At 35.2% G+C, this 26,935-nt stretch overlaps 1 pseudogene; it reads right to left on the bottom strand.

Moving 5' to 3' along the window:
• Positions 1 to 11,036: 11,036 nt before the first annotated feature.
• Positions 11,037 to 11,648, bottom strand: LOC105730884 (structural maintenance of chromosomes protein 4-like; annotated as a pseudogene).
• Between the last annotated feature and the right edge of the window lie 15,287 nt (positions 11,649 to 26,935).

Here is a 26,935-nt window from a genome sequence, read left to right on the forward strand (position 1 = left end):
TAGCAACCCTCAAACATTTTATAATATTCTGCTTGATGCATTTTAATAGGCATTATAGTAAAATTGGTAATAGTAAAACTTATATGTAAAGTTTATAATAAATATTTACCAGTTATTGATTTTGTCAGAGTGTTGGAAATCTGGTCATAATCTAATAGATATTACAAATACGTGCATTTATTATGAAAAATATTTGGAAAGTGTACCTATTGCAGCATATGATGTAGATTTAGTTTTTACATCTAATTTATTTTGTGTCTCAAACACTGATTTTAAAAAATCTTATTGAATTAGCAAAATAGTCAATTTGTGGAAGACTGGTGGGTAGACTAGACATTCTAAGAAAAAAAAATTGTTGATATTGTCTCTAGAATACTTACAGAAAAGTAAGTTGGTTGCAAACATCAGAAACTTTACTCATCAATTCTGTTGGCTCAGACTTTGGAATCTGACTTCACTTCTAACCATTGCTACCACCAGTTACTAGACATGTAAACTCTGACTTGTTTCTTTAACTTGCCAGACTTTCTCCTACTTGTGTTATGAGATAACAATCCTTTGCATAATATGTTTTTGAAAAATGAAAGTAAGGTGGTAGACTGAAGGCATTCTTCATAGTGCATAACACCTAAAAATATCTCAATAAATGTTGTTTACTTTTCATAATGACTTCCATAATGAATGAGACTGTAACTGCTCATTAATGTGCATTTGTGCAATTCATCTATTAATACATTATAAATGAGCTAGAATAGAACATAAAACCATAACGTGCATTTTTCTGTGTGCATATATTTATATTCTCCTTATTTTGGATCACCAGGCCTAATGTGATCCGGATTTGACAGAGGAAAGAGAAAAATTCGGCTGGGTGAAGCCTTAAAATCTTCATAACAGTAGGGGGTTGTTTTTGGAGTAAGATTTTTTTTAGCCAGAAAACAACAATTCTGAAGAAGCAATGGTATATATTGTGAGATTTTGCCTCAAAGACACCAAGCAATTCAGTTCCCTGATCAAAAACAGTTTTTATTTCTTTACCACAAAATCCAGAACAGTCTGTAACACGCTTTTGGGAAAAGAAAAGACACCAAGGTTCAAATGAGGAAAATATATGGAAATATGATAAATGAAAGACATGAATCAATTTTCCTTTATCTACATTTTATAATAAAGAGGTTTAAATCATTGGGATTTTTCTATCAGGCTTAGAAATATTATCATTAAAAATAAACATATGGTGGCCATATTAAAAATGAGAACAACTAGTTTCTTTCTTCTTAAGAAAATGCATCATCAGGCTTGATGTTGCCTCTGACCTCTCATATATGGAATGAAAAGGAAAACCCATGAAAGAAACTAAACTTGGGCTTATTGTGTTTTGAAATTACTATTCTCTTTAGAAAAAAACAACAAGAAAAATGTCGCGTTCCCCTTATTAGCAAAATAGAAGGCCTTTAAGAGTTTTCTGAGAAACTTCTGTAAGTCTGCCCAATAATACTCTGAAGAATACTTGCAAACTATTCTCACTTGAGAGGTTATCCTGGCAAATATCATTTTTCTTGTTCAAAATAAGGAGTTTTCATTCTTGGCTACTTCACCTCTTATGTCCTTGTGGAGAAATTACTTAATCTCTCTAAGCCTCAATGTCATCATCTGTAGTAAGGTGACAACAGTTTTAAAGATGAAACATGATAAGGAGTATAAGGTACTTAGCACAGTGCTGGGTACATGTAGGGTTGATAATAATAATAATACCGGGTGGGTGTGATGGCTCACGCCTATAATCCCAGCACTTTGGGAGGCCGAGGCGGGCACATCACCGAGGCCAGGAATTTATGACCAGCCTGGCTAACATGGTGAAACCCTGTCTCTACTAAAAATACAGAAAATTAGCCAGGCGTGGTGGCGCATGCCTGTAATCCCAGCTACTCCGGAGGCTGAGGCAGGAGAACCGCTTGAACCTGGGAGGCAGAGGTTCCAGTGAGCTGAGATTGCACCATTGCACTCCAGCTTGGGCGACAAGAGCAAAACTCTGTCTCAAAAATAATAATAATAATATTACTTATTAATATGTTATAATTAATTATACTTTACTAGTATTAACTATATAATATATACTTATAGTATAACTATAATAAGTATGATATAGTACTATTATTATTATCATTGTTTTTGTTATTTGAAGTCAAACTGCTTAGTTCTAAATCACTGCAACTCTGCACTTTATTAGTTATGGCATCTAGAACAAGTGAGAATCATTTTGTGACTTAGATCTTCAACTGTAAAATCGGAATAACAGTAGTACTTATCTTTCAAAACTGTTAAGCATTTAATGAGCTAGAGTATGAAAAATATTCACATATAAAAACTTGCACACAGACACAGTCAGCTACATAAGAGTCAGTGTTATTTCTTTCTTTCTCTTTCTTTCTTTTTCTTTGTCTTCCTTCCTTCCTTCCCCTCCCTCCCTTTCTTCTTTCCTTCCTTCCTTCCCTCTTTCCTTCCTTCCTTCCTTCCTTCCTTCCTTCCTCCCTTCCTCCCTTCCTCCCTTCCTCCCTTCCTCCCTTCCTCCCTTCCTCCCTTCCTCTCTTTCTCTTCGAGACAGGATCTCACTCTGCTGTTGTCCAGGCTGGAGTGCAGTAGTCCTATCATAGGTCACTGTAGCCTCAACCTCCCAGGCTCAAGTGGTACTCCTGCCTCAGCCTCCTGAGTAGCTGGGACTACAGGAAAGTGCCACCATGCCTCACTAATTTTTGTATTTTTTTGGAGAAATGGGGGTGATATCCCTATGTAGCCCAGGCTGGTCTCAAACTCCTGGACTCAAGTGATCCATTCACCTTGTCCTCCCAAATTGCTGGGATTACAGGTGTGAGCCACCACAGCCTATCTTCTGCTCACTAAAGGTAATTACTATTTGTTTTCCATCTTTCCCTATCAAATTGGAGTCTGTGGAAGTGCAAAAGAAAGCACTAGTGGATGAAAAAATTGAACATATTATCTTCTACCTACATATAAGTGAGTAGTTAAGTTTTTTCTCTTAAAGAGAAAGCTTTTTCCTGCATCCAGGGCTTTGCCATAATTTCCTGTTTGTCTAGTGGTTATATAGTACTCGTCTCTTGGCTCCTTGTACTCAACCTTCAGGTCTATCTTATTTTATTTTATTTTGAGACAGAGCCTTGTTCTGTTGCCCATGCTAGAGTTCAATGGCATGGTTTTGGCTCACTGTAACCTCCGCCTTCCAGGTTCAAGCAATTCTCTTGCATCACCCTCCCGAGTAGTTGGGATTACAGGCATATGCCACCACGCCTGTCTAATTTTTGTATTTTTAGTAAAGATGGGGTTTCCCAATGTTGGCCATGCTGGTCTTGACCTCCTGACCTCAAGTGATCCTCCCACCTTGGCCTTTGAAAGTGCTGGGATTACAGGCGTGAGCCACTGCCCTGGGCCAAGGTCTCCATTTAAACAACTACACTAGAAAGGCTTTCCTGAACCTCCTCTAAGAGTGTATGTACTCCAGTGATATACTGTATTTTATTCCCCATATTCACCACCACATTGACTTACAATTGCCTGTGCAATTACTACCTTTCCTTGCAAAACAATAACTTCCTTGATGGCAGGGCCTGTATTTATTTTTTTCTCATTATATCCTCAGCAAAATAATCAATTGCTCAATATGGCAAAATATATTGTCTTGGTATTTATTAGTTTAATTAACAAGCAGATGAATCGGCACAGACCAGCATGCAACATTTGCATGGCTTGGGGCCAAAGTGTAAATTGAAGCCCAAATTAATTGATGTTCAAACATTTAAAAGTTATATGCCACTTTGACAAATTTTTTCTGTTTAAATTTAAGGGGTAAATTGCAATTTTGTTAAATGGATAAAGTGCATATTGGTGAAGTCTGGGCTTTCAGTGTATCCGTTACCCAAATAATGTACATTGTACTTATTAAGTAATTTCTCATCATCCAACCCTGTGACCCCAACACTCTTCTGAGTCTTCTATCATTACACATTCTACGTCTATGTATACACATTATTTTGCTTCCATTGTACCTGAAAACATGCAGTATTTCTGTTTCTGCTTCTGAGTTGTTTCACTTAAGATAATGACCTCCAATTCCATCCGTGTTTCGACAAAAGACATGATTATATTCATTTTATGACTAATTTGTATTCCATTGTGTATATATATCAAATTTTCTTTATTCAATCATCTGTTGGTGGACAGTTAGGTTGCTTCCAAATCTTTGCTACTGTGAATAGTGCTACAATAAACATATGAGTGAAGGTATCTTTTTGATATGATGATTTATTTTTCTTTGTGTAGATACCCAGTAGTGGAATTGTTAGATTGAATGGTTAAGTAATTCCATACTGTTTTCCATAAAGATTATACTTACATCCCCACAAACAGTGGGAAATGTAAATCACCATACTTTTTTTCATAAGGATTATGCTAATTTACATTCAGACAAACACTGAATAAGTATTCCCTTTTCCCTGCATCCTTACCAATACCTCTTATTTTTGTCTTTTTAATAATAGCCATTCTGACGGCTATAAGATGATAGCTCATTGTGGTTTTAATTTGCATTTGTCTGATGATTAGTGATGACAAACATTTTTCCATATGCTTATTGGCCAATTTTTCTCTTTTGAAAAATGTTTATTCATGTCTTTGCCCACTTTTTAAGGGTTTTTTCTTTTTGTTTGTTTGTTTGTTTTGTTGTTGTTGAGTTGTTTTACTTCCTTGTGTATTTCTGATATTAGTACCCTGTCAGATGCACAGTTGCAAATATTTCTCCCATTTTGCAAGTTGTCTGTTCACTTTGTTGATTATTTCTTTTGCTGTGCAGAAGTATTTTAGTTTAATTGAGTCCAACTTGTCTATTTTTGGTTTTGTGATGTGTGGTTTTGATGTCTTAGCCATAAATTATTTGCCTAGACTGATGTCCAGAAGAGTTTTTCTAGTTTTTTTCCTAGGATTTCATAGTGTCAGATCTTTCATCTAAGTCTTTAATTCACCTTAAGTTGATATGTTTTTTTAATATGATGAAAGGTAGGCGATCCACTTGTACTCTTCTGCAGATGGCAAGCCTATTTTCCCAGTACCGTTTATTGAAAAGATTGTACTTTGCTTAACCTATGTTCTTGTCGACTTGTCCAAGATCTGTTTGCTAAAGATACGTAGCTTTAAGTGTGGGTTCTCTCTTCTGTTCTATTGATCTATATCTATTTTTATTCTGTTACCATGTTGTGTTGGTTACTATAGCCTTGTAGCATAATTTGAGGTCAAGTAATGTGATGACTCTGGGTTTCTTCTTTGTGCCTAGGATTGCTTTGACTATTCAACTTCCTTTTTTAATTGCATATGACTTTTAGGGATTTTTTTTTTCCTAATTCTGTGAAAAATGATGTTGGTAATCTGATAGGATTTGCATTGTATCTGTAGATTGTTTGGACACTATGATCAATTATTGTCATCCATGGCCATGAGACGTTTTTCAATTTATTTGTTTCATCTACAGTTTCTTTCTTCAGCGTTTTGTAGTTTTCCATATAGAGATCACTTTTTGGTTAAATATATTTTCACTTTTTTGGTTAAATATATTCCTGGGTATTTTAATTCTTTACAGGCTTTGCAAATGGAATTGCATTCTTTATTTGTTTTTTTAATTATTTATTTGATTCTCAGATCATTATTTGGTATATAGAAATGCAACTGATTCTTGTATATTGATTTTGTATTCCAAAACTATACTGAACTGGTTTATCAAATCTGAGTTTTTTTGGTGGAGTCTTTAGAGTTTTTCTAAATATAACATGTTATCAGTGAGAGAGATAATTTGCCTTCCTGTCTTCCAATTTGATTGCCTCTTATTTTTTTTTTTCTTTTGCCTGATTGCTGTGCCTATCATTTCATGTACTATGTTGAAGTGTGAAAGTGGACATCCTTGCCTTGTTACAGTTCTTACAAGGAATATTTTCAACTTTATCCCATTCAGTATAATGTTGGCAATGGGTTTGTTGTGTATGGTCTTTATCAGGTTGAGATACTTTCCTTCCATGACTAGTTTGTTGAGGATTTTTATCACGAAAGGAAGCTAAATTTTATCAAATGTTGCTTCTGCATTTATTAAGATGATCATATAATTTTTGTGTTTATGTGATGAATCACATATATTGATTTGTATGTATTAACGATTCTTGCATCCCTGGTATAAAATTCACTTGATCATGGTGTGTTATCTTTTTGATGTACTGTTGGATTTTATTTGCTAGTATTTTGTTGAAGTTTTTGCATGTGTTTATTGGGGATATTGGTGTGTAGTTTTATTTTTTGAGTCTTTTTCTGGTTTTCATATCAGAGCGATACTGGCTTTGTGGAAGGAGTTAAGGAGAATTATCTCCTTATTTTGTGGGGAACAGTTTCAGGAGGATTTGTATAAGTTCGTCATTGTGAGTTTAGTAGAATTTGGCTGTGAATTCATCTTGTTTTAAGTGTTTTCCAGTAGCAGATTTATTTTTATAACTCATTCAATCACACTACTGATTATTGGTAATATCTATTCTCTTATTTCAATATGCTTAATGTTATGGTTTTACATAAGTAAAATTTAGAAAAATGTTTAAAATGAATAGATTAAAATATTGCAAGTGTCTGGGAGTTCTACTGATAGTCTGGAGATATTTGGAAGAGTAATTTTTAAAAGAGTGAAAATACGTGATATGGTTTGGCTGTGTCCCCACCCAAATCTCATCTTTAATTCTCACATGGTGTGGGAGGGACCCCTTGGGAGGTAATTGAATTATGTGGGCTTGTCTTTCTCCTGCTGTTCTCATGATAGTGAATAAGTCTCATGAGATCTGATTGCTTTAAAAAGCAGAGTTTTTTCCACAAGCTCTCTTTACCTGCTGCCATCCATGTAAGACGTGATTTGCTCCTCCTTGACTTCCACCATGATTGTGAGGCTTCCCCAGCCACTTGGAACTGTAAATCAATTAAATCTCTTTCTTTTTTAAATTGCCAGTCTCAGATATGTCTTTATCACCAGTGTGAAAATGAACTAAATAAATATATATGTAGATAACAGATCATAATTTTTTCTTACAAAATTATGTACTAAAATTAAGATATTCATATGTTTATTCAAATAATGATAATCAAATGAATCAAAATAAAATATAGTAGTATTAAAACTATTCACAATCTGAATATACATTCACAAAATATGGAGCAGCTTAAAAATAAAAAAATAAGATTTCATGTTTTTCAAAACAGTTTTCTTCTCAAATATTAAATAACTTTAAAAACTGAAAACTAAGTACAAAAAAAAAATAGTAATCTTTAAATTGAATAAAACAAGGCTGACATTTCATTTACATTCTAATTTGAAATAATTCACATTATAGTATTTTATACATTACACCTAATGTAGATGTAATATGGTGAATACTAATATTATATTATGTATTATATATGTATACATTTTAATGCATGAACCACACATTAGAACAGTAGAACTATATAAGAAATTGGACATATTTTGATACCTAAGAATATATTGTATCCATGCTATCTCATATAAAGAAACTGACAATTTGGCCAAGTTATCTTTGCTTTTGTTTATGCACTGCACTATCAAATTCTTTATCAACTCCAAAGTAGCCTTCATCTCCAACATGAGAAGCAGAACAATCGCAAACATTTACAGAACTCAGATGCACTTGTCTTTTGTTTCAAGGACATAGGCACAGAGAAGTGGAAAAGTATTTCTCTGAGGCCTGAACACTATCAGTTATGAGATCACATATTTAAGGTTTCTGGGTTGTGCTGCAATGCTAATGAACACTGTACCTCAAGTCACAGAGGCATCCATGAATTGTTTAAAACATTTATTCACTTTTTTCTTTTGTTATGTGTGAAGTCTTCTAAAGCAAGGAACTGAGGGAAAAGACTCTTCTTACTTTCATGATACTAAATCTACATCATTATGTATATTGTAAGTCTTTATGAATTGCCTGAATGCTTAATTCTAAACAAAAGTGGGCCTATTGAAGGCAGAGACTGAAAATTTTCATTTTTATTAAGTAACAAGTGCAGTGCCAGCTGCAAGAACTCATTTAATGCAAATGCCTTAAAAATGAATGAATAACTGAATGAATAGGTTAATATTATTGTGGTAAGTACCTTTCAACTTCCATAGAGGCTTAAAAAACTTTCTTCTAGGACTTTAAATCTTTAAAGCATCATATCTTTCCTATTTAGTTCCCAGTTGTTATCATTTACATCATTGACATTCAAAAGTAAAAATGTGATTTTTATCCATCTTCACTCATTAATAACAAGAAAAAAATATTTTCTTGGTTTGGGCTAGTGTATCATTTACATTCTATTTCCATCCATAAATATTAAGACACTCACCTTGATCTAACTACATATAATTTTATTGCTTAAAATCTGTTTATTATTTTACAGAAAATTTTTTTTTTATGTTTACAATTCAAACATATACTGCAAGACTACTAGATGGCTTTCAATTTTAATTTATTTTAAAATGCAGGTTGGAACTACTGCAATGTCTATCTCAATGACATTTTGAAATTTTTTTGAAAAAGATCATTTTCTATGCATATATATATGAAATGCACACATACACAAGTCCCTATGATGAAGAAGTAGCAAGAATATGCATAATGGAAAACTTTTTTGGGTATGGCTGTCCATGTCCTGTATTATCAACAAAGCTTCTCAAGAGAATTAAATGAAACCAGACACTTTTTGTCGCAGTTTAGAAAAGTTTTCTTCTTAAATATTCAAAGAAAGTAGTTGTCAAAGGTCCTCTTGCAAGTTCACCTAATGTATTGTTTCCACATGTGTGAAACTTATAGCTCACTGTTAACTTGGAGACAAGTAGGTATCCAGGTGCCAAAACTTTCACTAAAAGGATGTTTAATTAATTTTACTGTGGTGATGTTTGGGAAACATTTTTATTCAAGAAATTATAAAAGGTCACTTGATGTAAACTTGTAGTTTAACATTAGTGAGTCTTTCCCTAAATAAAATATAGATATTTCATGTCTGTGCTTGTGATGAAATTTTAGGGCAAATTCTTTATCTTCATTTCTCAGTAAAATTTACAGATTTCTGCATCTTTCAGTTTGGTCACAGGCAAAAAAATAAATAAATAAAAACCAAAACCTAGGTGAATACACAGTATAAAATCCAGTACATGTTTATGTGTTGCTTACTCAGTGAAAAAATTTTTTACTGTTTAGCTCAACTGTATTAGTCAGCATTCTCTAGAGGGACAGAATGAATAGAATGGATGTATAGATGAAGGGGAGTTTATTAAGATAATTGACTTATGCTATTACAAGATGAAGTCCCACATAGGCTGCCTGCAAGCTGAGAAGCCAGGAAGCCAGTCCGAGTCCCACAATCCCAAAAGAAGGGAAGCCAATAGTGCAATCTTTAGTCTGTGGCCAAATGCCCAAGAGCCCCTGGCAAATTACTAGTTTAAGTTCAAGAGTCCAAAGCTGAAGAACTTGGAGTCTGATGTTCAACGGCAGGAAGCATCCAGTACAGGAGAAAGGTGGAGACCAGAAGACTTAGCCAATCTAGTCTTTCCATGTTCTTCTGCATGCTTTTATTCTGGCCATGCTGGCAGCTGGTTGGATTGTGCCCACCCAGACTGAGGTGAGTTTGCCCTTCCCAGGCCACTGATTCAAGTGCTAGTCTTCTTTGGCAACACCCCACAGACACACCCAGGAATAACACTTTGCATCCTTCAATCTAATCAAGTTGACACTTAATATGAACCATCACAAGTCTATCCTGTGCAACTTGAACCCATACACATCTCCTCACAAAATGGTTTTTTTCCTTTCTTTTCTTTCTTATTTAAATCTTGCTTTATTTCAAAGTCCATGCTACAAATATGTTTACATTTTCACAGTTACCTTATGATACAAACTGCTTCCTTTTTTTAATATCAAAAAAATGGTCCACTGAAGAAAGAAACAATTAACTCTTTAATTCCTTAAGATAAATATGCAGATATTAAATAGCTCGAGCAGACTTCTAATTCAATACCAAAATTCCTTCCAAAAACCAAGTGGTTGCCCACTTATGTCCAGTAGCATTATAACTATCTTGAGCCAATAATGTAAAATTACCCTGATAATTTTATGGGCAAAAATTACTCAAGACATCTTACTTTCCATTTATTACTAAAGTAATTAACCACAGATACAGATGCTCCTCAACAGTGGGGCTGCATCCTGTTAAACCTATCATAAGTTGAAACTATCAAGTTGAAATGCATTTAGTACCCTGTTTTAAGTTGAACCAGTGTAAGTCAGGGGCCATCGTACTTCATATTCATGAAGCAACTACAGTGGGATATTTTTCAACTTATGAAATAGCATAGGCTTATTGAGACACTGTCTTAATTTACTGGCTGTCATGTAATTAAGTCATAAATGGTCAAACACATCAAATTTTAGAAAAGCATATGATATTTAAATTCTCATCACTATAATTCAGAATGACTGGTTTACAAAAATATGTTCCTAGTATTTGGGTAATAACTCCTGATTGTCTAAACTGGCAAACTAAGTGGAATGCCTTAAAGAATCGATCCAAGAATAGTTGTCAGGCTTTTCCAGTGTAGGTAAATCAAAGGCCCATGAAGGTATGCTGAGCCTTGATAGCATAACCTAGTTTAGGACTTTGCCTCAACTAACATACTTTGTACTTTGCTGGCAGCAAGTTGGAACTAAGGGGAAGTTACGTGACATTTTTCTCCATAGTCTGCTACTTACAAAATTGTCAAATTTTTGTAATCTAGAAGCAGTTACAGAGATATGTTATTAGACCTTGTAAATGACTTAACTACATAAAGTAGAAACCAGTTTCATGATCTAGTTTAAGGAGTATGTATTTTATACAACTCATAATCCCTTTCAAATAAAAAAAAAATCAGTGATACACTGAATCAACTTGAAGAATCTTCAGTATAAAGTTCAACAAAGTCCTTTAGATGCAATTTCTTTTGGATTTACTGCGACACTTTTTGTTACATTGTATGTCTTGTAAATTCTATTAAGTCTATCTGAAATCTCAAAGATATTATTTCAAAGAGAAATTATTATGAGCTGTGCATTTTTTGTTTGTTCATATATATAAAATGCAATGATGGACACATTTTTAAGATCAAGGGCTGCATCAATCTCATCCATGAAGTAAAGAGGAGTGGGCTTGTAGTGGTGAAGAGCATATACCAAAGCCAATGAACTAAGTGTTTTCTCTCCTCCCAAAATGTTGAAGATCTTTTTCCAACTTTTCATAGGTGGTCAAACACTGAACATGATTCCTTCAGAGAAAGGATTCAAGCTGTCTACAAGCTACAGTTCAGCATCCTCTCCAAAAGTAAGCATTTGGTAATTTTCTTTTAATTTATTTATTATTCTATAAAAACCTGCCATCAATTCATTAAGCCCTTGTTTCCAAAGATTTTCATATGCCTGTCTAAAATTATCTGTTTCATGAGTAATTTTGTTCAATTCTGCTACCCGTTGCAAATACAATTCTTCTTTCTTTTTATACTCTGCAATGGCACCAAGGTTTGGTTTCATTTCATGACACCAGGCTTCCAAAAGTGCAATTTGATTTGTTATAGAATCTGGATTTTTGATTGCTTCAAGATCCTCTGGGCTTAGAACAGAAATCTCTTCAACAGAATTATCTTCTATAGGATGCAATGCTTTTTGGGTTTTTCTTTTCTAATGTATTGTCAGGCTGAAAAACTTCTGACAATTAGGACTTTATGCTCTGCTTCCCTTTTAAACATAAGATCCAATTCCCAACCATATTGTTGTGAATACGCAAAACTGAATGCTTTTAACAGCACCCATGTCATATCTTGAATGCTTTGCTGCTTAAAATTTTCTTCCACTAGATCCCCTAAATCATCTCTCTCAAGGTTAAAGTTCCACAGATCTCTAGGGCAGGAGCAAAATGCTGCCAGTCTCTACTAAAGCATGAAAGAGTCACCTTTGCTCCAGTTCCCAACAAGTTCCTCATCTTCATCTGAGGCCACCTCAACATAGACTTCATTGTCCATGTCACTATCAGCATTTTGGTAACAACCATTCAAAAAGTCTCAAGGTAGTTCCAAAGTTTCCCACATTTTCCTGTCTTCTGAGACCTCAAAATTGTTCCAATCTCTGCCTGTTACCCAGTTCCAAAGTCATTTCCACATTTTCAATTATCTTTACAGCAGCACCCACTCATGGTTCCAATAATTGTATTAGTCAGTTCTCACACTGCTAATAAAGACATACCTGAGACTGGGTAGTTTACAAAGGAAACAATGTTTAATGGACTCGTAGTTCCACATGGCTGGGGGAGGCCTCACAATCATGGTGGAAGGCAACGGAAGAGCAAAGGCACATCTTACATGGTCGCAGGCAAGAGAGCATGTGCAGGAGAACTCCCCTTTATAAAACCATCAGATCTCATGAGACTTATTCACTGTCATGAGAACAGCATGGGAAGAACCCACACCCATGATTCAAATACATCCCACTGGGCCCCTCCCACAACATGTGGGGATTATTACAATTCAAGTTGAGATTTGATTGGTGACATAGAGCCACCTCGATATTTTGTATCTGAGGATACAAAAATTACAGATTTGTAATATACATACTTGTCATTGTAGTACCCACTTGTTGTAAAAAAAAATTGGTCTGTAGTTACAGCCAAAAGATGTCTTATGTGTTCTCATGTTTTTCTCTCTCTCTCTCTCTCTCTCTCTCCTTTATCTTGACAAATTTTCAGTGTTTAAGTATGTCCTGGGTGTTATTGTATATTTCAAATGGAATTTGAATAAGAAACAAGGCAAAGTTCGATATATAATGGATCTTATATTTGAAAGGCCAACGAGATGGGCTACTAAGTAAGAAAATTTGTAGATAGGATAAATAAAGATAATGACAGATGTTAGAAAGAAAACTCAAGAGAGTAGAGAATGGAAAGTCTCTTGAGAGATGTGATGATGTCAGGTGTGTAAACAGGAAGGGTTTCTTTCTGAAGTGACAGAAGGGATGTGCAACTCCCTGTCTAAAACCGACCATTCTGCCAGTTCTCCAAATCTCATCCAGTTTTCTTGGAAATCATCTTCTATTAATTTATTATTTCTCTGATTGGCACCTTCAACTCCTCCTCTGTACTGAACACCAATTTATTTTTGCTTTTAAGCCTCCTTTTTCCCTTTTTCTTGAAACATCAGCCATTCTAAATCGAATAATTCCTCCACCATCTCCAATTGTTTCTACGGCATTCTAAGTTGTAATTTTTCACCCCCTCTGGCTTTTAGTAGCATGGTGCCTACTACGAGCCTGGCCAATTATGTTTTATAGTCCTCTACTCATAGCTGATGGCTCAGAGATGGACAGATGAGCCTAATCTGATCAAATTCCTCTAAGATTACATATGTGCTGATGCTGTGGTGTGATATTTTCTTATTTCTATGGAATGTGAAACAATATCACTTGGAGCCCTGAATTCTCAGTCAGTCCCTTTCCTGAATATAGCTGATTTCTGAGTAAGTACCTAGTTTTAGATTTTCTTTAATTACTTTATATAAATCTTACAACCAAAAGAGTCCTGAGTATGTGTCTGCTGTACTGGTTTCTTCTTTGCATTATGTAGATATGCTTAATCCTCTCCTGTTAAAAGCAAAATAAATTACCTTTTCTGATACTATGTCCTTATCCAGATAATATTACTTTCTTTCTCTCTCTCTCTTATTCTCTCCCTCTCCATCTTTCTCTTCTTTTGCACTAAGTACTTAATAAAGTTATACACCCTTAATGTCTCTATTTCCTTACTTCACCATTTTATTTCTTATTTTAAATGAGTCATTTTTCAGTCTGACTTCTGTTCCCACCACAGAACTCTGAAGTTATTTATAACAAAATTATTACTAATGACCTTGTTGCAAAATTGAATGGACACTGCTCAGCTCTTCCTTCACTTGATGTGAAATTCAGAAATGTTCTGTGCCACTGTTGGTGAAGGAATCAGTCCTGACTAGGTTTTCCACTTACCTCTCTACTGACTCTCTCTCTTGGTTATTGTTCACCTTTATGTCTCTTATATATTTGGATTTTCCTGCGATGCTGTCTTTGGATCTCTTCTCCTGTGGTTCCTTTGCCCCAGACTGTCCCAAGCTTTCTCCAATTGCCACGTATTCTTCATGAAGACAAAATCAGCATTTCCTGCCACAAACCTGACTTTAAACATCCAGACACACATATACATTAGGTTTTTAAATACTTTCTATAGTTCAACAGGACCTTCAATGCTATAGGTGCAAAACTGAGCTCATCATTTCCTTTCCGTATCTCCATCCTGAGCTCACCATCTCACTAAAGAGCACTGTAGACCACCTGTGTTTCAAGCCAGACACTGGCATCTAAGAGGTGATTTAACTTACAGGGCTGCTGAGACTTAAATAACATAGAAATTACCTAACAGTTATCCTAGCCTAACATGCTCAACTAAGAGCATGAATGAAAAATATGTTCCAAAGGAATAAAGATAATATTACACATTTTAGTAAATAAGGCTTCTTACTGTTACTCTCAGTCTAAACATCCATTTTAAGAACAGACCTATTTTAAGAAATTGTGGAATAGGTAACATTCACCTTTCACTCAGATAAATAGGATCAAGGTCATGCCATCTTATTTATGTAGTCTTTCATTAAAAGAAAAGCTAAACATTACATGTTTTTACTCATAAGTGGGAGTTGAACAATGAGAAAACATGGACACAAGGAGGGGAACGCTACATAGCAGAGTCTGTCAGGGTGTGGGGGGCTAGGGGAGGGATAGCAGAGGGTGAAGGGATAGGGGAGGGATAGCATTAGGAGAAATACCTAATGTAGATGACTGAGTAATGGATGTAGCAAACCACCATGGCACGTGTATCCACCATTGCACGTGTATATCTGTGTAACAAACCTGCACATTCTGCACATGTACCTCAGAACTTCAAGTATAATAATAATAAAAAAAAACTCTACTTCCTCAGCACAAAACCCTTTCTACTTCCTAACACAGGCTGTAGTTGCCTGAAAAATCCCTGCCCATTCTTAAGCTTGCATGCCCAACATTGCCTTCTCAGAGAAGCCTCTGAACATTGATTCCTTCCCACTGAGGGCTCCCCCAGCTTCTGGTGCATTCCTCTGCAAGAACATTTATCATGTTGTATAGCTATTGTTTGTTTATGATTCAGTCTCCTCCTGAAGGCTTGGAACTTCTTGAATATGAGGGCTTTGTCTTAACTACCACTACATCTCTAAGTTAAAATTGATGAGAACTCTCTGTGAAACATGCACATTTTACATGGACCATAAAATCCTCCCTTCCTAATTACTAACTTGTGAGCTGTGAGATATTCCCAGAAAAGCAGAGTGACTACAGCACTCAAAGAAATGCCTCCCTTATGTTTCACAGACGTATAGTAAACCAACATTATTTTCCATGTACCTCCCCTATACAAGAGATGTATTTAAAATGGCATTTATTTAACAATTGGGTCTTCATTTTGAATACCCACTAAGCTGTACATGGGATTGTTCTGACCACCTTCTTAGATTTAGAGAGTTTGTTGTGAAGAACATTTGCTTATCTCAGCTGTCTTTGATTTACTCTGTAGCTTGACTTTCAAATGGAATCTTATGATTTGAGTTTATTTCATGACTAATGCTGTAAAATGCTGATTGCTTGAATTAAATCCTCTTTGCTCCTACATCCACTTACACGCAATCACTAACAAAAGAACAAAACAATGTCAGCTTTCCAAGATTCAAAACACTCTGTGCAGTGTTTCCAGGTAGGCTAAATAAGAAATGACGGAGAGTGGTAGTAGAAAGGTGCGTAATCTCAGCATGCATCCATGAAGGGTGATTTCTAGGTCTTGGTTCATATTTTTGAATGTCTTTTATAAAATTATCAAAATGTGTGATTCAAGAAATCCAGCCTTCCCTTACAGCTCCATGACCTTCAATACATTTTTTTAAAAAATCTCTGTGTTTCCTATAGCAAGCAAAAAAGTTACCATAAATTTAGTATCTTAACAACACAAATGTATTTAATCATAGTTCTAGAGGTCAGAAGTCCAACAACGGTCTCCCTGAGCTTAAATCAAGATGTCACAGTGATGCATTCCTTACTAGAGTTTCAAGAGGAGAATTCATTTTCTGTCCTTTTCTGGCTTCTAGAGGCCAATTCTAGAGCACCCTCCTCCATCTTCAAAACAGGCAGTGTTGGACCGAGTACCTCTTACACTGCCATCTCTCTAGTTCTCTCTTCTGCCTCCATCTCTCACTTAAAAGTCTCTGGTGATCACACTGGGCCTACCCAGATTATCCAGAACAGTCTTTCCATATGAGCATCAGTGCAGTAGCAAAGGATTTAATCTGCAACATTATTTTCCTTTGCCATGTAACCCAGGTTTTGAAGGTTAAGATATCAATATCTTTCAGGGCTATTATTTTGCCTACCATAATATATAAGAAACATCTTGGATTAAAGCTAGCAGACACAGGATACCCAAATAAATTTGAATTTCCAATGAATAGTATTTTCAATGTAATTATGTCCTATGGAGTATTAGTATATCTTAAATATAATGTGAGGTATGTTTATATGAAAAAATTGTTTATTTATCTAAAAGTCAAATTTACCTGGGTGTTTTGTATTTTCACTCATTCAATTCTAGCAATTGTACAAGGAATAAGTGAAGATATCTTGGACTATGATCCAGACACAAAGGACCTAAAATAGTTTCTTGACTGCTTTTGATATTTATTACACCGTTATACTTAAAAGTAAAGTTTATGAATCCAACCCAATACCTTATGGGGAATGTTAGTAAAATGTAAAATATCTTTTTCATGAAATAATATGTGCCTAATTAAAATGTTGTTTTATTAATTCTGTTAGTTGATAGAAAAAAAATTCATGTTACTTAATGTTATGAGAAAGCAGGATACACAGTTATACACAAAGTATCATTATAGCAACATAAACAAAGGAGGCTAGGCCCATAAAGAAACTAGAAGCAAATACTCCAAGATGTCAAGAAGTTGGTCATTCTTGGTGGGAATAGCAGTGATTGTTTTAAAATTTCTTTTTTTTAATGGTACCTAATAATTGCACATATTTATGGGGACAGGAAAAATATTGATAAAAACATGCATTATGTAATGATCAAATCAAGGTAATTGGAATGTCAATTCCCTTTTTTGTATTTTTCCACTTAATGTCTTTAACGTATTGCATTCATTGGTTAAAAATATGATAAGATATGCTATGAAAAGATAATGGTAATGTTTATCCTGCTTCTCAGAGTAATGTTGTTTTTATGACAGACCTAGTTAGCCTACATTGGATTAATAAAAGAAAAATTCACATATGTACCATTTATTCACCATTTGTGAAAGGAAAATATTAAATATTGTGTATTGCCATCATTTTGCAAATATTTTAGACTCTGTTCTGTCCAAAAGTAGACAGTAAAAATGTCAATTTTTTTTCCTTTAAAGTAAGTATATTGAAATGCCTATTGTTTTAATAACACTTGAGAAAACACATCACATTGTGGGTATTTAAAGATGTGATACAATCATGCAGATGACAGTGGCAGGAATCGCTGTCATACAACTTCAATGCCTTTGCTAATTAACAACATTTGTGAGAACCTGGTCATTTCCAGAAACTTGCTCTTTTGATTAATGTCTTGAAACTAAAGCCAGTTGTTAATTATGTTAACAACAATTTCTTTGGGAATCATCATAATCCATTTTAATGGACTGACATTATTAATAAAATCCAGAAATCTGAAGTGTCACAAATTTGAAAATTCAGCTTTGTTGTGCACTGGGGTATAAGATGTGTGTGAATAAAGAATAACAAACTTGTTCTCATTTTTTTTTAACCAAGAAAGTAGATTTTTCCTAAATCTGCGAGCAGTTCTTACTTTGCATTGTTTAATTAAGCTTCCTTACATGATGCATAACAGCCAGCTACAGAGTGGAAAAAGTAATTCAAAATTAGTTGCTTGGCATATTTCAGAAAAGAAAAGGGATGTTAGATTTCAGTGAGAAACATAAAACAAACACAATCTGACATTGTGAGCATAAATTCAAGAGGTCATTCAAAAAGGAAAAGAGCTATAAGAGAATTAGAAGAGGATGTAGGAGAACTCTGTTTCTCTTTCTTCCCTCTCCTTTCCTCACCTTCTATTATTTGCCACTTTTAGTCATTTGTTTTTTTGTAAATGCATCAAGGGCCAAATGACACGCAAACCGCCGATATCATGGACGATGTCACATGCATTCGTTCCTTTTCCTGAAATTAGAGGCTTTAATTACGAGACATATTTTGATGCATCTGAAAAAGACTGAAGTAAAGTAATTAATTTATTCCATTTTGCATTTCCAGTTAACAGATCTATATGAATGGCATTAAATAATCCATTTATTCATTTGTTCGTAGTTTTTTTTTGTTTGTTTTAGACTGTATCTCATTCTGTGGCCCCGGCTGAAATACAGTGGGGCAATCTTGGCTCACTGCAACTTCTGCCTCTTGGGTTCAGGTGATTCTCCTGCCTCAGCCTCTCGACTAACTGGGATTGCAGGCATGCACCACCACACTTGACTAATTTTTCTATTTTTAGAAGAGATGCGGTTTCATCATGTTAGCTGGGCTGGTGTTGAACTCTTGACCTTAGGTGATCCACCTGTCTTGGCCTCCCAAAGGGCGGGGATTACAGGCATGAGCCACTGCTCCAGCCTTGTTCATGTATTTCTTAACTCATTTGTTTATCTGATGTTAATTATTGAGCTCCTCCAAAGGTGCTGTTGTAAGTGCTGCAGATACAGAGACATCAAGAAAGATACGGCTTTGGCTACAAGGAGCTTATGGTGTGCTGAGTGGAAGATAGCAAACACAAAAGTAAGTGAATAAACATTTAATTCAGATAACGCTAACTTGCTAGTAAGAATTGCAAAGTGAGAAAAAGAGCAATGTGACAGAGAATCAAAAAGGGAAGGGAAAAGAATGCTAATTTAGTTGGGATAAACAGTGAGAGTTGCTCTGAGGATGTCATGTTTGTACCTGACTAACTAGAAGGAATCATCTAGGCAAAATTCTGGCAGAACAACATTCTGGGCAAAGGGTGCTAGCATACTGCCTCTAAGCTGGAAATTTAAGTTGTTGGAGGGATGAAAAGAGACCTGTGGGCTCCACGTATAGTGAACAATAAAGTAGAGAATGACAAAATTGGAGCTGTGGATGAAGGACCAGATGTCAATGGACCTCATAGGCCATAGGAAGGGCTTGTTTAGATTGCAGTGGAAAGCGACTGACAGTGTTAAGCAGGTCAGCGGCATCTGAAATTAACACATTCCTAAGAACAAAGATTTTTCAAATGGATAATGGCAGAAATAATTGATGGAATATACACAGGAGTAGGTTTTGAAAGCAAATCAAATGTTTTTTTAATCTTTGTTTTTCAACAAAATACTGCTAACATTTAACAAAAGGGATTTTGATATTGGATTAATAGGCATGTAATTTGTCTAGTACTCTTTTTTGTGAAGCTCATTGAATATTTAAAAATTTCTCTTCCATTACAGATACTCAGTTATGTATCGTAATAATCATCTATACTACCCACTTTGTCTCTGATGAAAAAGGGAAGTTTCCCAGTAAGTATATTCAGGGCTGTCAGTACAACTGGAGTGTTACAATATGGCAAAGATCAGGGTCTTTCAGGCAAAAACTGTGCCTTAAGTCTCATTATAGGCTTCTTTTCTTTTCTTTCTTTCTTTTTTTTTTTTAACTGAATCTTCCTCTTGTCCACCAGGCTAGAGTGTAATGATGTGATCTCGGCTCACTGCAACCTCCACCTCCTGGGTTCAAGCAATTCTCCTGCCTCAGCCTCCTGAGTAACTGAGATTACAGGCACCTGCCACCAAGCCCAGCTAAGTTTTCTATTTTTAGTAGAGATGGGGTTTCACCATGTTGGCCAGGCTGGTCTCAAACTCCTGACCTCAGGCAATCTGCCCACCTCGGCCTCCCAAAGTGCTGGGATTACAGGCGTGAACCACCGAGCCAGGACCATTATAAGCTTATTTTCAATTTACACTGCCTCCTTGATGAGTTTGGCCTCCAACCTTACTTGCTGTCTTTGTATCACATTTTTTAAGATTCAAAGGCCTTTTATAAGCATCTAGCTGTTAGAAAGAGCCCAGTGGAAGTTTGGCTATATTATTAGGAGTTGAAAAATAACTTCCGATGAAATCTTTTATTGAACACATAAACAGATTGACATTCGGAACTGTAGAAGAACTTGCTCTAGATACTTGAGCCAATCACAGACAGCAATATAACTAGAACCCAAGTTCTCTATTTCTTATATTATGTACTTTCCCTTACACCAAGAGATCTATTTTGCTTTATATTTATGGAAACCCAGGTACATCCACTTGTCAGAGCTTGGCATTGACAAGTGGCACATTGTCATTTCTTATTAATGTGAAGAAGGAGGCAAATGGTTACCTTAGCCTATGTCTACCTGTTCAGATTTAAAACAGGCATAAAACACTATAACTTTTGTAGCTCTAGAGATCTTAACAAAGCATTATGTGTAGTACACACAGAGACACACACAGTCATACATATATTCCATGCTATGTATGAATTAGACTTTTCAAAGCTTTCAATGAATTTGTCATAGATCACTGTTACATAGAAAAATAAATAAAAAGGATAAGAATCTCAGATAATTTCTGGAAAAATGGTTGAGCTCAACTAATAAATGATATGCTGTTCTATTTGACATATGGTTGTTCTTTTTCCATGGTTAGAACATAAGCAGACTTTAATTTGATATTTTAATAATATGTAAGTATTGTGGCAAGTTTTTCTTCAGTGCTGTTTGTGATAAGTGTGGTATTGGTGAGAATTAGACTAATATCTTGCTTTTGCAGGAAAAAAAAAAAAAAAAAAAACATACTGACTGGGACATAGCAGTCCCGAATGCTAATTTGAGACAAATTCCACAAGCAATGTGATCCAGGAGAAAATATTGGATAACTGTTAAGTCCTTGGTTATCCCTTTGTATAACGAGGCAGTAATAGAAAAGCCTTTCTAAAATCCTTCCTTGTTTCTATAATTCCATGATGTTTCATAAGTGGAAGAGCCACGGATTGTCAGGCTGGCCCTAACTGTGCCACAAACTAATCGTGTGACTTCATTCCCTAACTCCTTCCCTTCTGAGCTCAAGTCATTTTCACTATACACATAAAGGACTATGACGTTCAATTTCCCTTGCAGATTAAAATGCAGTTTAATGACCACAAAAAGCATAAGGCTTTCTGCATTACATTTTTTTTATACTGGCAAGATTACTTTGTGCTGTCTGTTTTCTCAGACCTCTTGTCCATCAAATGTGTGGGTTTATAGGTTGAGCATCTGGCATTTGCCTCATGTGTGGTGACATAAGAAAAGATATTATAGTCAGGAGAGTAGATAGCAGTATAAAGAGATAGATGTATATATTTTTAGGTTTGAAAACATTCCCCAAAAGGATTTAAATCTCTAATTATTCATACAACATTTTAACCAATTAACAATTCCTGAATATGGTGCTTAAAAGAGATACAAATGCATTTCAAATTGTATAGCATTGTCTAAGTATAAAAAGGTATACGGGTGTTCTCCACTTACAAAAATAATAAAATTTTTTACAGATTTTGAAACTAGGAAAACCACAAAATATAACTCATTTCTAATTTTATGATCTGTGGCAATCTGGATTATATTAGTACACTTCTGTTCTGTATTTTCATATTTATTTATACTTTGGTTTACAAATAAATGTTTAGTATCAAATTCAGCAAAAATATTGTAAACATTTTTGGCACATCAGTGCTCTTTTTAATATCTTAAGTATCTTTCTCAGTATTCAAAAGTTTACCCTTACATCATTGTTTTTCCTTAATTTATTTTCTATGATTCTGAATTATCACTTTATTATTTCTAAATTCCTTTTCATTATTTTGTATTTTAGTATCGCCATATTATATTATACACAATTTATTTACGCATCAGATATTTACTGGGAACTTTCTAGCTTTCAACGTACCTGGTAGTGTTAGGTTCTGGGATACCTGATGATGAGTATATAGCAGCTGCGTTTGAAGAATTTACACCTTAGCTAGAGGAAAAACATGGAAAAATATAACAGACATCATTATAAAAATAATAAAAATAGAGCCCTAGGAGAACAGGAAATAGAGAGAACTGATATTGATCCAGTCATGTTTGAGGAAGCAGGCAAAGAAACAAAGTTAAAACTCCATCTGAAATAAAAAATGGAAGTTGATGAGACCAAATATGTGGAAAACACATATATGCAAATACATAAAGGAAAGCCTATTATGACCAGTGAAATGTCTCGAGTTACCCAGACCAGATGAACCAAAGGCTTAGGAGGAGATGACTAGTAATGAGCTAATAAAGTAAACTAGAATCAACCAGAGACCACAGGTATCATGGGAATGATTTCGAAAAAAACCTAATCATAAAGTTAATGACTAAGATAACATTTAACACGTTTCCTTTGGGCCAAATACTGTGCTAACGACTCAGTCCTCTGAGATCACGAGGATTACTATACTCCTCTTAAACCTGAGTAAATGGAGTCAGAGAGAGAATGATTAACTCAGCAGCACACAGGTAACAGTGAAGCTGGAGCTTGACCTCAGTGCCACCTGGCGCCATTGTGGTGCTCTCACCAATCTGCTTAGCTACAGCTCCTTGATGCCTTTCCATAGGTCACAGCATAGCATCACAGTAGTGTAAAAATAGAAGTGCAAACCCATGATTTACCGAGATTTCTTTATTAGGAATAAAATATTTGTTTCTTTCTCTGGCAATGTCCCTTACCTCCAACAGTGTAGCACCTTTGTATTACAATAACAATGACTCTTTCAATTTATATTTAGCTGAATTTACTTCCTAGAACACGACTGAAGAAAAGTTTTCTACAATTGTGTAAAGCTTTAGTTTTTGATCACAGGCCAAGACAAGTGCAACTTCTCTCATCATTTTTTCACTGGGTCATCAAACAGATACCCGCATTTCTCCTGTGATACTCATTTATTTATACCAACACTACTGTTCAGGGGCTTCATCCATGGATATCATGTAACATTTAAATGACATTGAGCAAGTGCTGAATGCCATAATTTCAGGGCCAAGCCTGTTTTTACTGGTGGACCTTCACTAGTCACAGGAGCTGCTAGGAAATTCACTAGCACTCAGTGGCATGGCTTCCACGGTATGTAGGCAGTTGATGAGCTCTGGGTTAGTTTCCCGGAATCTTTAGCTAATCATCTGTTTATCAGAGACAAGGATATGTGGGTAAAACTTCTTAAATCTTCTGAAAATTAACCTCAACTTTGAGTCTTCTTACTCTTCGTCTGTTTTAACTAACTGGATTATTTCAAAAGCACTTGGGGGATTTGCTACATGTGGTGGACCCTGTAGCTTATTGCAGATGTAGACATATGAATAACCTGAACAATGCCCAAGAGAAGGCAACGGAAGTGATTAAAGGATTGGGAAGTAGATCATAAAGGAAAACTAGAGAAGCCAAGGAGAAATGGAGAGGAAAGGGTGCTTAATAAATCTTGATGTTCTGTAGGGATGTTGTACAGGTGGAGCCAATGAATTTTGTTTCCTTCCTTCTCAGTTAGACCAATGGAAAATGAGGCATGCTAATGTAGAAGTATGAGCCATTAAGATGTGAGTTTGTAAATATGCACATAAAGCAAATACTATAATCAAAGCACAAAGGAAACATATAATAGTGTCTTTCCCTGAAATTTGTTTTTTTAACATGGTAATTTATTACATTTAATTAATACAACATCAAATATATGCCTCAAGAACTCAAGTACCATAAAATAGACATAAATAAGCCATCCAGTAGTTTGTAGAAAATAGTAGAGTTAAATATGTAGTTATCACATTTTGGAAAAGTGCTAAAATAGAGATAACTAGAAGACAAGATGGCAGCGCCAATATATCCAGTACACAATTGGAAACTAGGTTAGAATCATCATCTAGAAATAAATATCTGGCAGTCATCAGATTATAAATGATATTTTGAGGAACTCTCCAAAGAATAGTCAATAAGCACTGAATCTAGTTTTAGGGATGTTAATCATATGATCAGACACTAGCTTATTTGAGATAATGAAAAGATTTTCCCCAGCAAATCTGTATATGTAAATACTGTGGATATTTATTTTATTTTTAATGCATGTTGCCTCAGTTTTTCATGTATTAATAGGTATTAAAAAAGGAAAAACATAGTGTTGGTAATTCCAAGCAGGAGCAGCCAGGCAGCACATGTTGAGATCCTTCTAAAGTTGAGCCTATGTAACAGGTGAAACCATAAAAAGACTGTAAGGTACAATTCTTTCAATTCCAGGAGCTGACAATCCACCTGGAAGAATGACAAACATTTATCAAGTTCAAAGTGGTAAAAGACAGCTTATTTTAACACATGGCACCAGAATTCCTAAGGTGGAAGGGGCATGTTATTTATATGATTTTAACAAAATTAGATATCTCCCTTTCAAATGTTGAGGAAGATTTTGTTACAGTAGAGTATTTGAGATCTGCTAGAGGAGAACTTTGTTTTTACTTTTAAGGGAAAAAAGTGGTGTGGGAGGAGGTTGAGAACAGAGGCTCAAAAAAGTGATAGAAATTATAGATAATCTGTCTTAATAAAAAGAAAAGCCAAGTAATATGGTTATTGTTAATAATTGGATGCTTAGTCAATTCAAAATTATGTTTATAATTTCCATATTTTTCTTCCACCTAGAAAAAAATAAGTATTCTCTATGTAATTTTCAAGTATTGTCAGTGACAAAATAGGAAATTCAGATTGAGCCTCTTGTTTAAAATTTTTTTTTAGACAGGCAAGTGAGTGTTTTTCTGCTCAAAGGTATCCAGAAGTTAACAAGGCAGTAATGATAACAGGACCAGGATTTAGGAAAAGGCAGTCCCATGCTTGTTCTAGTGGTACTTCCCAACTGCAGAAGAAACTACTGACAGCCAAACAGAGATCTTGACAGTTTCACAAACTGGGAGACCTAAAATGTGGAGTCCAAGGCCAACCATAGGCAGGGGCACGATAAAACCCACACATGTTAGGTTGGGTCCCTGAAAGACTATGTTTTTAAAGAAGGGATGAACTGGAAGTAGAAAAATTCTAGCATGGATGAAACCAGTGTTAACACTTACCAATCTCTAAAATTGGACTTAGGTCATATGGCATCAACAGTACCCCTAGCCTCCTTGCAGAAGAGGGGAGAAATGCATCTATTCTGGAGAAATATAACATCATCTTAAGTTTCAAATTATTTGTATAATTTGTTCACATACAATGAACAGCAGTCAATAAAAAAAATTCACCAGGTATATATAAACCCCAGAAAAATACAGACAGGGACTCCAGATAATAGAATTATTTGGCATAGAGATTAAAGTAACTATGCTTAGGACATTAAGTAATAGAAGTTAGGATGGAATAACTGGGTATAGAGCTGAAATTGTTTAAGGAATAAAAGAACCAAATAGCAATCCTGGAACTGAAATATATAATATCAAAAACTAATAATTCAATAGACTGGCTTAATAGGGTACTTGGCCCTGAAGAAGTTACAATACTTTAGGTAATAGGTCAGAAGAAAAATTCAGAAATGATGGAGAAATGCGCAAGACAGACTAAAAGACATAGTGAATAAAGTGGGAAAAAAAATCTCATGTTTAATTGGAGTTCTAGAAGGAGAGGAGAGAGAAAAATGTGACAAAGAATATATTAAGAAATAATAACAGAAAAATTGACAAGCTTTCAAAGACTTGAAATCATAGGATGAAATGATTGCTATAGAACTTCCAGCTTTGACATAATAAGTACATTCCAACATCATCATCTCACAGATGACAAAAAAAAACTGTAGATGATTTACTAAAACAACTGACCACATGCTGTAACAGTTGGAGAGAAGGATGTCTACCTAGGGGTCACAGGACTTGAGGAACAACACGATGGACTTTCTGCTCTGCAGCTAGAGATGCTATGGGCAGTACCCAGTCTTTACTGACAATTTTGCATTAACAATGAAATGCACTCCTCTTAACAACAGAGTTGGGGGATGAATTCATAGAGGATGAAGTTGTAGGAAAGGATTGTCAAACTCTGTCTGAGCTTGAATTCCCCAGCAGACCTCTGAGTGACCCAAGCATAAAAGTGACAAGAAACAACACAGCAAATGAGTGGAGAACTGAGCCCTGGTCTGCAACATCATCCAGGATTCAGGTAAGCTTCTGGCAAACACAAATGAGGCAGTCCAAATGAGCACTGCAGAGGCTTTGTAAACCAAATTGACATTTGAGCCACAACCCACAAAAGTAGATAAGTGTGTGCATTTTGGAGCTAAATAAGCTTACTGCCTGCTAAATAGATGATGCAGATCAGAACCAGAGTCTCATAACATAATTATTATAATACATAATTGTTATAATACATAACATAATTCAAAATCATTTATCTTAGCAAGAGCCAATATAATATTAATATCAATTTAAATGGCAATTAGTAGATGCCAACACTGAGATCACATAAATGTTAAAATTATCTGACAATGATGTTAAAGCAATATTGTGGACTTCATGATTGTGCCACAGAAATTTATTGGTTTAAGCCCTAACTAACCCCTAATGTGATGGTATTTGGAGATGGGGCCTCTGGGAGGTAATTAGC

Source organism: Aotus nancymaae, unplaced genomic scaffold (assembly GCF_030222135.1).
Source record: "Aotus nancymaae isolate 86718 unplaced genomic scaffold, 86718_ANA_hifiasm-v0.15.2.pri h1tg000006l, whole genome shotgun sequence".
NCBI classification, from domain to species: Eukaryota; Metazoa; Chordata; class Mammalia; order Primates; family Aotidae; genus Aotus; species Aotus nancymaae.